The sequence below is a fragment of the Pristis pectinata genome, chromosome 16, assembly GCF_009764475.1.
Source record: "Pristis pectinata isolate sPriPec2 chromosome 16, sPriPec2.1.pri, whole genome shotgun sequence".
In the NCBI taxonomy this organism is placed as follows: domain Eukaryota; kingdom Metazoa; phylum Chordata; class Chondrichthyes; order Rhinopristiformes; family Pristidae; genus Pristis; species Pristis pectinata.
The window spans coordinates 30280294-30298615 of NC_067420.1; the positions used below are offsets into that span (position 1 = coordinate 30280294).

The 18322-nt window shown below is 39.9% G+C and overlaps 1 protein-coding gene across 13 annotated transcripts in view; it reads left to right on the top strand.

Annotated features, from left to right (window-relative positions):
* Window positions 1-1951: 1951 nt before the first annotated feature.
* LOC127578716 (remodeling and spacing factor 1-like) overlaps window positions 1952-18322 on the top strand; it is a 208060-nt gene continuing 191689 nt past the window's right edge. For all 13 annotated transcript variants that reach the window (XM_052031065.1, XM_052031077.1, XM_052031072.1 and 10 more), the window contains exon 1: window positions 1952-2242. The gene's annotated coding sequence lies outside the window, so the exon portion shown is untranslated. The remainder of the gene's footprint in view (window positions 2243-18322) is intronic.

The window sequence follows — 18322 nt, forward strand, 5'->3', positions numbered from 1 at the left end:
GAGTTCTAGCTGTTTGTGTGGCTTCAGACATGTCCTCTGAAATGGCCACTCAGTTCAAGGGCAACTAGGGTAATGGAGTTGCATATTGCAATAAATGCTGGAGTTTATCCATCAAACAAAGAAGGAAAATCAACCTCTAATATGTATGAAGCAACAATGAGAGCTACTTGAAGAAGGAAGTGACTTTTGTAGGAGAATGAATGCTTCCTTTTGGGGTCTTATACAAGATGTTCCATACTATTTTTGCTCATGAACATTGCAGAGGAAGACTTAACATTTCTTATGTCCCAAAGCATATTTTTATTTATTCAGTGCCTGACAGTACAAAATCATTAGTGACTAAACAAATCCTCACCAAACTTTTGTAGCAATAATTAAAATCAATGCTGCAATGAAAAGTTGAAGTATTTATCAACTATTGTCAGTGTAAAATCCCCTAAATTACGATGCATTTTGCATGAGGTGTTTATGGATTTTAAGGCTCAGCAGATTCTCTCGCCCATGTAAAAAAAGGTGTACAATTCCCTTGGGTAAATATTTTGAAGCATGATTTATTTATTTTTTTTAATAAGGGTTGCTTCATATTTCAGCCTTTATTTGAGTAGACTACGGGAGTTTCAAGTTTTGTTAGTTCTCTGTAAAATGATGAAAATATTGGCTCAAAATTGTGCTTCTTTCTTCCTTGTTTGCTGTGTCCTTCAATGCCATTGGCTGCTCAGCTAGCCTGATAACATCACAACACGAGGTTGGCCAGAATCTCTTTGATCTGCCGCCTGATAGCAACAGTGGTGACTGCAAATTCCCCCTCACAGGAATCACTTTCCTCAAGGTCAGGATTAGGTGTTCCATCACCTTGCCGCTGATCGCAGGATCCCGCCTTAAATGGTTTCAGCAACTGCATCTTTGCTATTGTCCATGCACTGTCAAAAGAACAAAGGCACTGTCAGTGTGATAAATCTCACGTTAAAGTGAACTTTTAAACATGGTCACTGTTTATACAATAGAGCTTTTCCATGGAGTTACTTATTTAGCACAGATTCTTTGCTGGACTTGACTGAATTATTGAGCTCCTGACAACAGAATTACCCTCAGGAAGCTACAACTGATCGTTGGTCTAGTTTCTAAAACAGACACAACCCACAGAATCATTAATCTGAATTTCTGCTCTGGGATGCCAAAAAGAGTTTCTCCTAATCCGTATGTGCGAGGCTGGAAAATAAACACATTGTTCAGTCAGCTATGAAGACCATAATTCAACAAAATGGTATCAATGACTTTGCACTTCATGGACGTATGCATATTAAACGTTCTATTCAAAGCACTTAAGCTCCTAATACAAACTGAAGCATTTGTACTATCAAACTACAATATTTATTCCTTCAATTTGCGGAAGTATATCCATACATTTATTACAATTATCAATAAAAACAATGCAACCTGGAGAGTGAAAACTTGGTACGATAGTACGGTTTTCATAACACTCCATGATTCCTCTATACTTTTGAAGTTTAAAAGTAGGGAAGAACAAATTTAGGGGAAAAAACAATTTTTTACTTCACCTGAGGCATCGTGCATTTTAGGGAATCCAATACAACAAAAAAGCACTGTGCAATCACATTCATCAATAAATTGCCTAACAAATCTTTCAAATGGCACTCATCTCAATCTGCTCCTCAGATGCAGCAGTCCACAGTTTCGCTCATATACGGTAACGTGATTGAAACTATTTACAATCATAACGGATGCTGTTCCCAATGTTTATACGATGCATGAAAGACTCTTTGTGTCTGCATTCTCTCTCCGAGCGGTCATACCATCTGCTTGCTGGGTAATATTTAATTTCCGAGCATCCCATTTTTCTGAGAGCTCTTTAACGAGATTACAAAACATTAACTTTGCTGTGGTTCATCACGTGGCGGAAGTTAATGGCAATTGCAGTATTTTCTCTCTCTCTCCTGCAGTAAGGATTTTGTTGCATTGCTGTGAAAGAATTGTGGGATTAAAGCTGGAGGCGACGCGATCTCATTGGGCCGGGCTGGAGGCAGGCGAGTGATTTTAATACGTGGTGTGTAGCAGGCGAATCGCGCAGTTTGCCTCAGACCTCGCACTGAGCCTTTCGATACCACCACCTCACAGTACTGGATTGGAGCTGTCAACGCAAGGGTAGTGACTCCTCGATCACAACGTGTTCCTCATGACCATCGCCTGTGCAGCAAACCTGACAAGTCTCTTGACACCTCAGGTACTGAGTGAAACTGCATGGGTTTCAGAATCTTGTCGATTGCCTGATAATAATCCCAGTTGTAAATTAGCTTTAAAATACAGTTTCGGGCATGGTTTTTTTCATTGCTTCTCACCACCACCCACGCATAATGAATCGTGTTAATGGGCGTGCAATACTGGTCGGCAGTGTGTACCTAAGACGCGCTTCTTGTTTGCTTATTTATCAATTGCAGAGAGTTTTGGGTAACTTGCAGTGTTAGAAACTGGAGAGATAGCGAGCCAGTCTCCCTCTCGGCAGTCTCGCTGTGGCTGCTTGGTGGAAACGACTGCGATCGCTGTTTCTCCTTCCAACCCATTCTCAGCAGAAAGAAGGCACGCTCTGGATCGAACCAGACTGAAAGAACCAACAGTGTAGTCATGGGTTCTAGCCGATCAGAGCTGTGTTCTGGAGTGTTGTAATCGCTGTAAAATGATCTGCTTTAGCACTTTTTTTTCGACAGTGGTTTCTGTCAATTGTGGGACGGAATTCCCGCCCACCCACCCCTAAACTCAATCCAGACTTGCTATGGGTGTGACTGTTAGTGTTGGAACCTTCAGTCGCACGGACAGAAACGACAGATTCTTTGAAGTGCACAGGGTAGAAAACACACAAAGAAATCTCCACCTAGCAAAGTATTCATTTTAAGCTGCTTTCCTCAGTGTGTTGAATCAAAATCGAATGCTATACAGGAGTCAGCACCTTAAAACTGCAACCTCACATGAGTAGCCATTAATTGGGTCGTTGTTTGCTAATTTAAGGTCGTTTCGCGATATCCTGGTAGTATTCTTTTATTTTTAAAATCCACGGTCAGCAGCAGGGAGCAGCGTCTGCTCTGCTCTGACGTGCTGTCTGCATAGTTATATTGTTAGTAGGAAAATGGCAACTAAAGGACTCCCAGGGACTGTGTGAAATACAGATACGCAGCGATTTACCTTTTTATATACCTGAAAGAAACGCGAAACTGCATTTCTTCTTGACACTGAAAATGCAGCCAGTGTGGTGAAGGATAAGCAATGGTGGTTTGCACGGGTTGGTGGGGAAGGAGGAAAAGTATGAGTAAAATGTGATTTGGTATTTATGCATATGTGAAATGGAAATGCAAATAAACCGTGGGTTAATAGCACACGGCCATGTAATTAGTACGTCAAAGGTATGTGTTGTGCTTGGGGCAAAAATGTTATACTTATGGGCCATATTTGTAATGGGTGTTTAATTGGAGCTTTTTTCCATTAAAATGGCGTGTTTCCAGCGGGGCTTAGTTGGTTTCATTGCTGTCACCAGAGTCGGGAGGCTATTCCTATAAAATTTCCCTCCGGGACTTGAGTGCAGCAATTTAGGCTGATCTTCAGTGCGGTACTGAAAGAATGCTGCATTGTAGGAGGTACTGTCATTTATACACAATGTGCTAGTTTAGCTAGAAGTACGCGATTCACCGGCAGCGGATCGCTAAGTCACAGCTAACATCTCTCCATCGTCCATATTAAGTGTCACAAGTGTTTAACCAATCATCCTAATGCTGTTTATGGGATCTTGCTCTGTGCAGATTGCAGTATCCTTACAAGACAGTAGCCAATCTTGTTTGTTAAGGAAGGAAGCAATTATATGTGGGGTGTTACAATTTGAATTATGATAAGCAGTGACTATAAATATAATAGAATTGGATCGTTTTCTATAAATAACATGCCTCTTTAAGAAAACTTCAGCATTATAATTTGATGGAATTGCATTTATTACTTTTCGTTTGAATAGCACAGATTATGCTTGTTTAGATACTGCTGATTATATTTTTACAGTAAATCAGAGAACCATGATCGTGTAGAGTCATGCATCATATAACTACTGTACATTAAACATCTGTTCGTATTTTGCTTAAGTTAGCCATTTTTCTTCATAATGGAATGAACATTACTTTTTGGGCATCAACATATACATCAATTGGGTGACAGGGATGGTACTTTGTATCTCAAGGGTACACGGCAATGGCAGTAGATTTCCTGGTTGTCGGCAATGTTCATTATCATTGAGTTATTGTACGTGTAGCAGTTTTCACAGCTTCACTGGCAGTGCTGTCATTGTTTCTGCAAAAATGTGATGCAGTGGAGCTGACAAAGTGATTATGGAAGTCACCTTCATTAATGCTTCGCACTGTTTCCACGCAGAACCTATCTGCCTAATATGCAAGGCTTACAAACTTGTGGAGCTGAAGAATCACTTTCTAATTGAAAGGGTGGGGCAGAATAGCAGTCCTTTTCACTGTGCCGTAAAAACACCTGATTCTTGAAGTTTATATCTAGACAATGGAGAAGATATTCTTCTGCTATTAGCTTTCTTGCTCTGCTGTAGATCCAGCTTTTGTTATGAGATCCATTTGAAGTTACATCTGGAATTTGTAAATGTTTTAAATCATGACTTAGCCTTATCTGAGTCACAATATGCTTCCAGTTATGATATCAGCATGTCCCAGGTAGTTACAGTTAATGAAAGCTTAATTTAAGAAGAAATGATGTAAGGATGGATAACAGTTATATTGTGCATCACTCTTATACCCAAAAGAAAACAAGCGGATTTGGTTACTTAATTTTGTCTTGTTTCTAAACCTTCTGGGGTTCGGTATTGGTGAGGTCTCTGTGTGAACGCCGGTACCTTTTCAGATTGTCTTAAATCATTTGCTTACTGGCTGAAGTACCAAAACAGGGCATTACTTGGGTCCCTGGAATGAGCTGCCAGGGGTGGTAGTAGAGGCAAATATGATAGAGGCATTAAAGAGGCTCTTGGGCCCATGAATGTGCGGAGAGGAATATGGACATTGTGTGGGCAGAAGGGATTAGTTCAGTTTAATTTGTTCAGCACAACATCGTGGACCAAAGGGCCCGTTCCTGTGCTGTACTGTTCTATGTTCAATGTACTTCAATGTTGTGGCATCCAAAGGAGAGCACGAGCAGAGAAAAAAATCTAATGGCTGGTTGAAGGAGGAGATTAAAGAAATGAGGGAATTCAGAGTCTCCACAACTGTTTACTCCATTTGTTTTCATAAATTCTTGGCAGCTGTATGGGCATAGGCACAAAACATAGATGGTTTATAATGCGTGGAAAGACATCCACAGCAGTGATGGACTTCCTTTTGATTTCCAACCAAAATGGATGAGTAGAAACTTGAGAGTTGTAGAGACCAGAATTTGGTGCAAGATATCTTGGTGGCCTGTGTGACATCTTTGTTTAAAAATGGAGACATTAGATTTCTTAGAATCCAGTCTAAGAATTATTGGTGCTTTGGAAAACGATGATGTTTAAAGTTACTCTACCTTGTAGTCAACTGGAAAACTTGCTGACAGGACCGATATCTCAAAGTATTTCTTCATTTATGTTTGTACGTGTAATGATTGGCAGTTGGTTGGCCCAGGTTGAGACCATATCAGCCTAAGTTAAAAGCTCACTAATTTTGAATCCCTATTCAGGACACAATACTCAGCTGATTGGAATGCTGAAGAAGTGCTCCATTATCGTGGATGCCTTTTTTTTCAGGATTACTTGAAGAATATCCCTATCTCCTTGTACAGTAGGCAATGTTTGATGCTCTGGTGTCACTAGTAATGCATCCCTTTGTTGATGAGTTCTACTAGTCATTACTCAAAATATTTGACTGTAGATTAATATAAGTTGCTGTATGTGAAGCACTCATCATAAATGTTGGGTCTTTTCAAATTGTTTTCAGGTGTGTGAAGCTCCATTTTAAGGCCTGTTTCTCAAAAAGGTGTTGAATCCTCTTTTGAATGTAATAATTGGAATAACTTCTCTTTACTGGAAACACTTTTTTTTAGCTTCTGAATGTTTGTTATAATGCCCACTGTTTTCTTCTAATGAATTTTAACTTTTTTAGCATGCAGGTGTGTCATGTCTCTCTTGCACTGCAAGTTTTAAATTGTCTGTTTGCTTGTTTGGCAGACAGTACTGGATGAGGAAAAGTATCTTCCAATTGAAATTTTATGACTGAAGCCATTACCTAACTGGTGTTTCCATCTCCCATTTAAAGTTTATGACTGAACTAGTGTGTTCATAAACCTGTACATAGCCCTGAGATGGCTTCGGATCAAATATACATATCAGTACCTGTTTATACTTCCACAAGATCAGCTACTGCTGGAACCCTCATCTGTGCCTTTGTTACCTCCCATTGCCCTTCTGGCTAGCCTCTTTTACTCTGTGTAGATGAGGACATCTAAAGCTCTACTGCCCATATCCTAACTTGGCACTGGAGGGTGGTGACTCATTCCAAGCTGTTCTCTGCAGATCCATTCATTACTTCTATTATAATCATTCTTTTTAAAATCTAAATTCTATGTTTCTAAAAATTACTAATAATGTTCTTTTAAATCTTCTTGTGGGGTGTGGGTGATGACCTTGCACCTTATTGTTTACTGGCACTGCATTTTCTCTGTGGCTGTGGCACTTTATTCTCTATTGTTTTACCTTGTACTACCTCAATGCACTGTGTAATGACTTGATCTGTATAAACAGTATGCAAGACAGTTCTTCACTATTCCTTTGTACAAGTAACAATAATATTCCAATTCCCCTTCACCTTGTTTAAGAAGATCTACATTGGATCTTGATGAAGCAATTTCCTTCATTTAAAACTCTCACCTTTCCTCTTGCATCTTTGAATCTCTGCAACGTGTTCCAGTTTTATAATCTTATGAAGTATCCAGACTCCATTTCTAGCCTCTTCATAGTCCTCCGATTTAGGCAGACTATATTCAGCTGCCCATCACTTAAGCTCTGGAACTCTGACCATAAACTTGTGTCACTCTGTTTCTGAAATACTTTTTAAAGACCCTAAATGTTGTTTGCCTGAATTTTTCTGTTAACTTTCCTGTGAATATTTTAAGTGAAAGATGCTATTAAAATAGAGGCTGCCATTGTTGTAGGCTTGTAAAATGCTCTTGTATAAAGCACTATTAAGTCAGTTCCTATACTGACACAACTTGTCGAGCGAACCCATGATGTGTTTGGGGAAATTGATCTGTGCACTTAAACTACAAACTGTATTGTTGAAACATGCGAAGAAAAAGTGCTGCAGGAAGGCGGCAATATCTTAATGACCTTGATTAAGTTTAAATTATCTGAAGCTGTCACGATCACAGTCAAGTTTAGGTTTTGCTCTTAGACAGAAGAGCAAAGTGCTAAACACAAAAATTAAAATAGCTATTTCATTGTGATGTGTATGCTACTCGTTCACTTTTTGTGAAATGAATGCTTGCAACTCAAACAGGGTTGTGAGTAATTGCTTAAATTCTTAACTGCACTTTTGTGACTCTGCCCAAATAACACATTTGGTTTACGTTTGAGGAAACAAAGGACTGCAGATGCTGGAATCTGGAGATTACATTTGAATGGTTTTTCAATTCTCTCAGTCAGTTTTACAAATAAAATTGTACTTTCCACATTGATTGTGAGTAATTAATTTACACATTCTACCATAAACAAAATCCTAGAAATCCAATGATTTTTTCTGGGTGGGGGAGGTGGGGAATTGTGCAGTCTCCTAAACCCCTTTTATTTGAGTTAGTGTTTGAAACCAGCTGGTGAGATCTTGATTACTTTGTTGATAAAAGCTGGAAAAAAAATTGAGTGCATCGTCCATAACTAATCCCTAATTTTTCACCAATGGCCCTGAGGAAGGGTACCAGAGATGCTCCAGAAAACCAAGACTGTGTGTGTCCCACTGGCATTGTTTTAAAGAGTGACATGATGGGCTGCAGGTGAGATGTTAAAAATAAACTGACTAGCATGTAGAGCTGAGGGGAGACTGCATACTCTAATCAACCCACCCAATAAACAGGCTGCTGCTCATCTTTCAACCTCAGCTGTTAGCCCCTCCTTGCTACTCCCATATGGCTGCCTCTCCCTCCTGACAAAATACCTGGATTATGTTGTCAACAGCAGCCTCCATGTGGTTGGACCCAGGTGCTCAAGAGTTCCTTCATTATGAGTGTTCTGAAACAATTAATCTTAATCTCTGACTGATTTCTGATGAAATAGAAAGGATTGTATGATGTAAACAATTTTAGTTGCATTCATAATCTTTGTGTAGCTAGCTCTTTAAGAATCACTTAATATAGCTGGTTGTAGAAAAGTCTACAATGGAGATGCCTTGGTATTAAGAATTTCTATAACTCCAATTGGTGATGCTAAATCAGTCAGAATTAATGAATTATTCATTAAATGAGGTTTAATTACCTTTTTGTTCTAATTCGATACCCGTTGCTTCAATTTCTGTGCTGCCTTTTTATAATCAAATTTTTTAGCAGACGGTACACATTCAGTAGGAAAGTTGATGTTCAAACACCTGCACATGTTTGTATGGCTGTCATATTGGTTGCTGCCCTTTTTATTATCAGATAAGCCAGTTTAGATAGGAGCAGTGAGACTGCCACGTGAAAGACGGCAGCTCAATCTCTCGGGATCAGAGTGAGAATGGCAAGCTGTCTGAGTGAGCAGGAGTGCTTCCCCTTACAGTTCAGGCTTTTTCTTGCCTGGTGTCTAAAGAAGAGCATTTGTTTTCATAAGCAGGCCTTGTCTCCTATAAACAAAGACTTAAATTGCTTGGAACGTGCTTGGATTGACCATTAGCCTGAAAATAATGGCATGCCCGAGTCAATTTCCTGTCTTCATTAAATGTTAGTGTCAGACTGTGTTCAGGTTGCAAATTTTCTGGTAAGATAGTTCAGTGAGATGGAACAATGGTACAATAACTAATACCATACAAATAGAGGAGGAGTGTCAATATTCCTGCAGAATCATAGATGCAGAAGGAGGTTATTCAATCCATTATGTCTGTGCCAGTTATAACGGAGCTACTCAACCTAATCCCATCTTCCAGCATTGGATCCAAAATCCTACAGGTCATGGCTCTTCATGTATGCGTCCAAGTACATTTATTGAGCCCTGAGTTTAAAGGGTTTATTGGTTGTGCTGTTTGAGATCTGTATTGGTTTATTGTTGTCACTTGTACGGAGGTACAGTGAAAAGCTTGTCTTACAAACTGATCGTACTGGTCAATTCATTACACAGTGCAGTTACATTGAGTTAATACAGAGTGCATTGATGTAGTACAGGTAAAAAAACAATAACAGTATAAAGTGTCACAGCTACAGAGAAAGTGCAGTGCAATAAGGTGCGAGGTCACAACAATGTCTTGTTCCCAACCCAAACACCTGACCATCAATGGCCAAGTCCTGTGCCAGGATATACTTGTTGGGCTGGATTTTGTAGTCTTTAATGAGCACTCGGATTCCCTGTCACTTCAAGAACGTTTAAACTTGTCTCAAGAAACTATCTCAGTGCTGACCAGGAACTGCTGGGAGGAATCCTTCCCAGGTAGGAACAACAGGCCCTGCCCGTCATAACTTGGCATGGGCAGTCTTTGACAGCTAGCCAGGCTGGGAGGTGGCTGAGACAACTGTCAGAATTGTCAGTCTGATAGCTATTTGCCCGTGCAGGAGGGCACAGAGTGCGGAGCAGGGCTAGGGTTTTCAATGGTCTGGCATTTAAGTAGGAGATTAGCTGCCCCATGTGATATAAATGTAAGATCTCCCATTTCCTAACCAGGACACCCAAATCAAAGATCACTTTCAGACCAGGAGAGCCCTGAGTAACTCCATGATGATATTCACCCTTGAGTCACTCGACAGACTGAAGGGGCAGAATTTTGTGGTCTGTAGTGAACATTGTTAGTCTACAATGACCCTTGAAATGAATTGCACCTTGCCTCAGGGCAATTCTCCCAGCAGGACCCTTCTGGAAGAGTTGGAATTTATCCCAGCAAGGCATAACAAGCCCTATCCACTGCCTGTTACTTAGTTTTGAACTACAATGTTAGCAATCTGAAGCATCAGATCTCTGACAGCTGAAATGTTACCTTATTTTAAAAAAGAACATTTTGGGCACAGTCCCACCTTCAGGCTATTGTCTGGGTACTGAATGAGATAAGAATTACGTCTGACGTGAACAATTGTGTCAACCCAGTGAACTAGATGTATTGAAAGGTCTCCAAAAATTCTAATCCAAAAGTCATGGAATATGTATGTGTTAATTAGTCAAATTAAAAGACCGATACTAAATCTGAAATAAAAACTGAAAATATTCAAATGGACAACAAGTCTGGTAGCATTTTTGAATGGAGGGAAGTGGGAATAATACTTCGAAGACCAAGGTTGAAGCAAGCTATTATTGAGGATGTGGTTGGGATGATGGATGGGGAGCTTTTCTACTCGTGCTTCCACAAGAAGGTGTTCCTTAAAACCAGGAAACATTCAAATACTTCGGCAATCGCAGGAGGCACTTGAAGATTCCTGAGAAAGGCAGGTATAACATGTCTTGCTGATTGATTAACTTCGTATAGATATCCTTCAAATATACTATACCCTGATTTAGATATTTACAGTGCATGATCTCTATATAGGAATTTATCCAAGATGCCTGAAAAAAAATTAAGCCCCACAAATTTAGTATTTGAACCAATGCCCATACAAATTGATGCAGATATTTCCAATGCTAATTTAGTCTGTTTGCATCCATTTATTGGATATAATGTAATTGAAACAGAAATCTGTTTCTATGACAAACTATTTAACAATTGGCAATAAATAATATTCCATATTAATTTTCTGTTTGTTACTTCATCTGTTTGCAAAGTTGCCTCAAGTATTGTGCTTTTTTATAAACTGGCTTCAGATCTTTTGCATTACCTGCTGGGAACTGTTTGTACTCCTGTTCTAACTGGGCAAATAAACAATCATATTTTGAGTTATGGAAGATGGCTTTCTCTGGGGTGTCTTTTATTCATTTCCCTGTAATGTCTATTTGACTCTGGAAATAGGTTATCAGTACACTTGGGTATTTGGAAAGATGAGTGGGAAATAATAATATTGATGTTACACTAAGGTTTGGCAGAAATCACAAACAAAGTTGGTCATGTAAGCTTTTGAGAATCTGATTATGTGACCTGGAAACCGTCCTACTTGGAATGTGGGAGGAATAAAATGGGATTCAAATGGGATTAATGTGAATGGGTGGTTGATGGTTGGTGTGGACTCAGTGGGCTAAAGGGTCTGTTTCTGTGCTGTATCTGTCTGTGACCCAATAACTATGCAGCCGTGGCTTGGTATTTTACTTGTTAATACATTGGCTAAGAGTACAGAACCAAAGTCCCTCAAATTTCTTTCAGCAAAGTGACTGAAGAAGTTCCCAAAAAAATTGGTATAGCTAGGAGCAAGTTTACTTCAGGCAAGTCTGTGTGCTATCTGTCAACAGTTTTGTTACTTTCATTGGATTTTTTTAAGTCTAGTGGGCCACCTGAGAAATGTGCTATCAAAGGTGTTGGGCTGTGCTGTACTTTAAAGCACCCGGGTGTTGACTCAAAATTAACATCTGTCACAAACTGTTTGCATGCTTTATAAATCTGTAGATGCATATCTGGTGATAAAGAACGGAAATGAGTGTAAATAGAGTCAGTTATCTAATAATCATGAAACAGACAATGTACTTTGGAGCCATTTGCGTTAACTGAGCAGTGGCTGCTAATTCATTAACAAAATCCAAAATTAGTCTTTCTGTTGCGTGTGGAGCAGCGAAACAAATTTCTTTTTTTTAAATGCAATTTTAAAAACTTTCTTTCCCAGACAAAAGATCAATTTTCAAACTCCACATCTTACAGAGGGAAATTAGGAAATCCAAAAAGTGGGTATGGAAAATATTGGCTAGTCCAAGAAAATCCAAAGATGTTTTACCAAATACATGAAGGAAGAGGATACACAAGGAAAGACTGGGGCTCAAACGGTAACCTGTGTGTTGAAGGAGTGGATTTGGATAATATTCAGAGTGAAAATTTTGCAACTGTTTCCACAAGCGAAGGAAGTGATGCTGATGTAGTTTAGGGGAGCAAGTGAAAAATGTTGGATGGGACGAATGTCGTAAAATAATAGTAAGTATTAAAGGGTTTATCATTTTTGAAAAGGATTAAATTGCTAGTTGATGAAATGTATTGTGGATTGTTAAAAGAAGCAAGAGAAGAAAATGTGGAGGCTTTGCCTTTAAGTTCTTGATGACTGCAGGAGGATTGGAGGACTATTAATATTGTACTGTTCTTTCAAAAAACAGGAAGGAATATACCAAGTAATTACAGTCCAGTTAGTTGTACTTTAATCAATACATAATTAGAATCCATTCTAAGGGTCTGTATAAACCTACTTTTAGAAAGCTCAGGAATGGTCTTTTCTGATTAGCTTTGTAGTCTGATCCACTTTGAAAAGTTGAGAAGGAAGGTTGATGAGGACACTGTTTGATGTAGTTTACGTGGATTTTAACAGCCTGGTCAAAAATTGATTTGGTAGCAGGAAGCAAAGGCTAATGGTTGCTGTGTGTATTTGGGACTAGAAATCTGTCACCAATGTGGCTTCAGAGGGCTTGGTACTCTGTCCCTAGCGTTTTGCAATAGATCTTGCCTCACAAGCCTGATAGAGTTCTTTGAGGAGGTGACGAGGAAGATTGATGAGGGTAGTGCGGTGGATGTGGTCTATATGGATTTTAGTAAGGCGTTTGATAAGGTACCTCGTGGTAGGCTTCTGCAGAAGGTCAGAGGCCAAGGGATCCAGGGAAGCTTGGCTGTGTAGATTAGGAATTGGCTTGCCTGTAGAAAGCAGAGGGTTGTGGTGGAAGGAGTGCCCTCGGATTGGAGGGCGATGACTAGTGGTGTCCCGCAGGGATCGGTTCTGGGACTTCTACTTTTTGTGATATTCATAGATGACTTAGATGAGGGGGTGGAAGGCTGGGTTAGTAAGTTTGCGGACGACACTAAGATCGGCGGTGTCGTGGATAGTGTGGAGGGCTGTCGGAACTTACGGAGGGATATTGATAGGATGCAGAGCTGGGCTGACAAGTGGCAGATGGAGTTCAATTCGGAGAAGTGTGAGGTGGTACACTTTGGAAGGACAAACTCCAGGGTAGAGTACAGGGTAAATGGCAAGGTACTTGGCAGTGTAGAGGAGCAGAGGGATCTGGGGGTTCATATTCACAGTTCACTGAAAGTTGCCTCACAGGTGGATAGAGCAGTTAAGAAGGCCTGTGGGATGTTAGCTTTCATAAGTCGCTGGATTGAGTTTAAGAGCCGCGAAGTGATGATGCAGCTTTACAAAACTCTAGTTAGACCACACTTAGAGTACTGTGTTCAGTTTTGGTCGCCGCATTATAGGAAGGATGTGGAGGCGTTGGAGAGGGTGCAGAGGAGATTTACCAGGATGCTTCCTGGATTAGCATAGGGAATATGAGGAGAGGCTTAAGGTTCTAGGGCTTTATTCACAGGAAAGGAGGAGGATGAGGGGAGACATGATAGAGGTATATAAAATATTGAGAGGAATAGATAAAGTAGACAGCCAGCACCTCCTTCCCAGGGCACCAATGCTCAAGACGAGAGGGCATGGCTTTAAAGTTATGGGTGGGAGGTTCAGGGGAGATGTCAGAGGGAGGTTTTTCACCCAGAGAGTGGTTGGTGCTTGGAATGCGCTGCCTGGGGTGGTGGTGGAGGCAGATACATTGGACAGGTTCAAGAGTTTGTTGGATAGAGGGATATGCGGGAGGAAAGGTTTAGATAGTGTGAGGGTGGTTTGATGGACGGCACAACATGGTGGGCCGAAGGGCCTGTTTTGTGCTGTATGGTTCTATGGTATATGTGTGTGTGATTATAGTGTATATATAGATAGATGCACACAAAAAATTATTTTAGACCTCAATGTAGAGAGTATGACAAATAAGTTTTCAGATGATGCAGAAATTGTGTGATTGACAAGGATGGTCACAAGGTTAGACTGCAGGAAAATATAAGTGGTCTGGTCAATTGGGCAGGAAAATAGCAAGTAGAATTTAATCAAGAGAAATGATGCATTTGGAGTGGCACAAGATCAGTGTACAATGGGAAGATACTGAGTAATGTGCAAGAACATTAGGACCTCGATGTGTATGTTTACAAATCCTTCCGCTCTAGTAGGACAGATTAACAATGTGGTCAAAAAGGCATGGGAGCTGTTTTCCTTTATTAGCTAAGGCATAGAATATAAGAGCTGGGAGATTATGCTGGAATTTGATAGAGCATCAACCTAGACCACAACTTGAGTACTGCTCATAACGACAGAAAAGATGTGATTACACTAGAGAGGAGATTTACAATTATGTTGTCAGTGCTGCAGAAGTGTACTTTGAGGAAAGCCAAAGTAAGATTGGTTGCTTCTTTCAGAACAAAGGAAATCAAGGGAAGACTCAGTTCAAGTGTGAGGTGCCTGGATAATGTAAATGGAAAGGACTTGTTTCCATAGGCAGGTGGATCAAAAGTCAGGGGGCTTAGGTTTTAAGTAATTGGCAGAATAATTAGATTTGGAATTTGTTTCCACCTTGAGGGTGGTAGGGTCTGGAAGTTTCTGCCTGAAAGGGCAGTAGAAGCAGAAACCTTCGTCACATTTGGGCAGTTTGGATGTGCACTTAAAATCATGACCTGCAGGCCTATAGATGTTATGCTGAAAGGGGGATTAGTCTGGGCAGCTATTTCCTTTTTTTTAAACACAGTCTATGGGCAAATAGCTATGTGGTAAACTTTCTGATTTCACAATAGGCTTCAATTTCATTTAAACTTTGAATAGGCATTTAGTAAGAGTGAACATGACACTGTCCTAACACCCAGCTATTAACAATTGGGGAATGCCTAGTCAGGCCAAAGTATGATTCTAGCCTCACACAAACGTAGTTCACTCTTGGTTATGTGAAACCACAACAAAGCGTAATGAAACTGGACAGAACTTGTGATAACTGTGTTGAATTGAAGGCACAGCGAGTCTAATGACCTTAATAATGTTAGTGAACTAATGCATATCCCTTCTAGACTTGGCTACTCTTAAAAAAAATTTATGGACCATGTGCCTCTGAACATAGAAAGAAGTCTCTTGGTACTTCAGAAACCTTATCAAAATTGCCACCGAACCACCAAAGGAGATAATGGGCCAGATGGCCAAAAGTGTGTTCAAAAATGTAGGCTTTTTTTATTTTTGTAGTCAAGCAGAAGACCAGAATTGGCTGAGAGCAAGTTGTTGGGAGGGTTTTAGAAGTGGAAGAGATCATAAGGATTGGAAGTAAAGACAAGGTGAGAACTTTAAAATGTTGAGCCACTGGGGACCTTCAAGCACAGGAGTGAGGGGGAAATGAGACTTGGCAAGTGATGGGGCATGAGTATAAGACCTCCCCTTGGCTGACTTGGAGTGTGTCGGAAATGTCAAGTACAGATGTAATAAGTGTGGATGTGGATTTTGACAGCATTTGAACTCTGGTAAGAATAGAGTCAAGTGATGTTACATTGGTCCTTGGTGACACTGCACATATGTGGCTCAATCTCTGCATCAATTATAGCATTGAGGTTCCAAACAGCCTTGTTTAGTTTTGGGCACTTGTCAGGGAAATGGATAGTGTTAATGACAGAGATCAAATGTGTTTTCAGCCTTGTTGGTATTCACTTGGTGGAAATTTTGGCTCCTGTAGTGTGGAGAAGTCAACACAGGAGGCCATGGGTTAGAGTTGAATATTGTTGGGGGGCATATGCTGAGAGACTGAGTAGAAGAGAAATAGGGAGAGTCCTACAATGGATTCTTGGGGGACATCAGGGATATCTGTAGATGGGAAACCGTTGTCTGACTACCATTGGTATGTTGGAGGTGGATGGTATAGACAGCCATGTAAAGGATTACAGGGAGGTTGAGATGAGATAGATATGGAGGGATAGATCCTCTTTACCACTGTCATGAGATGCCATTTGTGGTTTTATCCTTATTGAGGCTAGATTGGAATTCTGATTTTTTTTCAGTGGCATTAAAACAATGAGTTGTGAGTTGGGGATAAACTCTGAGGCCACGAGGACTTGGAATGGGAAGTGGATGGATGTATTGAGAAGGACTAAGAGTCATAAAGAGATACAAGAGACTGCAGATGCTGTGGTCTGGAGCAAGCAACAAACTGCTAGCGGAGTTTAGTGGGTCAGGCAGCATCTGTGAAAGGAAAGGGATGGTCGACGTTTTGGGTTAAGAACCTGAATCTGGTCTGAGTGAAAAGGGAAATCAGCTAGTATAAGGGGAGGAGGAGTGAGGCAGGAGCTGGCAGGCAGCAGGTGAGGAAAGGCTGAAAGAATCAAAAGAGGAGAGGTATTGATGTTGCTATCCAAAATGTTCGATTCCTACGTAATCATTCTCACCAGTAGGGCACATCCATCATAAGTCCTGATGCACTGAAATACATTTAGGTCAGAGTAACTCTGGAAATCTGCTAACTCTGGCTGCTGAGTGGAATCAGAATAAACAAGGCTGGTCAAACCTCCTGATTCCCATTACCTGCAGTTCCTCATTTGGGAATCTGTACTTCTGGAGGGGGTGCAAATTAAACCACTATTTCAAAGATGTTTTCCCATGTTAAGAGGCATTAAATTTAATCATAGTTCTTATTTAACTGAATTGAAGTAAGCATTTAATAAGTACATTTTGCATAATCCTTTAGTAAATGTAGCTTTATCTCTGTCACTTTTTAATAGACAAGCCATTTGATAAATAACTTGGTGAATTACAGTAAGCAAAGGGAGAAAGTGGATCTGTTCAGAAGGTGTAAAGATCACAAATGGCAAAGACTAAACACCTAACCTGGATTTCTTTTGTGGCAAAGAAATAAAACAATGGTTCTTTCAGCTTGTTGTCTTTGAAAGTCAAGCAGCACCAAAGAGGCTTCCCAGATCTGTACAAAGTGTAAGCAAGCATTCTTGAGAATAAGTTGCATTGATATAAAAATTGGGTTTGTGCTGTTAAGAATCAAGTTGCCACTTCAAATATCAAGATTTTTGTTTTATTTTTAGTCAGAGCATTTAACAGGTGCTTGAGTTAAGTGCTGGACAGACCGTTGAGAATGAAATAGAGGGAAATAGCTGTACCTGTCACAGCTCATTTTAATGCTTGTAGCATACACAGCAGGTGCAAGCTTTGGAATACATGTGTGAGTATTGTTCCAAAATGTGAACTAGATGGTTGTGTTAATCATAACAACACAGATCCATTAAAGCAATAGACCTGAAATTGTGGTGTTAAGTTTCCATTTTTAATAAAGTTTCTGAACTGTGAGTAATTGTGTTAGCATATTTCAGCTGTGACTACATGGTTGTTTTCAAATGAGGAATGGAATCCTAACTTGAATCTGACCTTGTAATGAAGGGTATATCATCGTGGAGATTTTATACAATATTTATCTGTTCTGTTTTCTGTTCTGCTCGTGTTTGAAGGAAGCACGTTGGTATTGTAGAAAGAGTGATTAAACCACCAGTAATAATAAAGGTTTGGTTTATTGGCCATTCTGATCAGAGACCAGGGCTCGGAAACATTGAAATGAAATGTTAATATTTGACAGGCATCTTTTGTTTGATATTTGCACAATGACTGAACTATTGATGGCTGCAGAATTTGACTTGCAAAGCCAGATCTCTAGGTCGATGTTTTGAAGTTGATAAAATTGCAGATCATTGCCTTTCCCTTGCAAAGCAGATTTTAAATTTTGGCAAAAGTTGTGTTAGGAGCAGCAAGCACACTTCAAATATTTGGTAACATTTAAAGACATCTATTGCAAGGTACAGACAATAAAACCTTTTTCTGTGACAAACTGAAAATTACTCGTCACAAAAAGCTTAATGACTCCTTTTTATAGGTATCAAGAGGACCAAAAAAATCTTTTCAAAGCCAAGCAAGGCAAACCACCCCAACTCTAAAAGCGGTTGAAATTGCTACTGAACAAAGCTAAAGACACATGCTGTTTGTGTATTAAAAATTCAGTATGCATTACTGATGTTGGAATCTTGATTTTTGTTTTAGATTTAAAAAAAACATTTAGTATGCATGTAGAACTGTATTTTGAGTGAATGATAACCTGGAGGGCTGGTAATGGTTAGCCTATTATATTGTAAGTAAGCAGAATTTAACATATCCTAGTTTTTTTTAA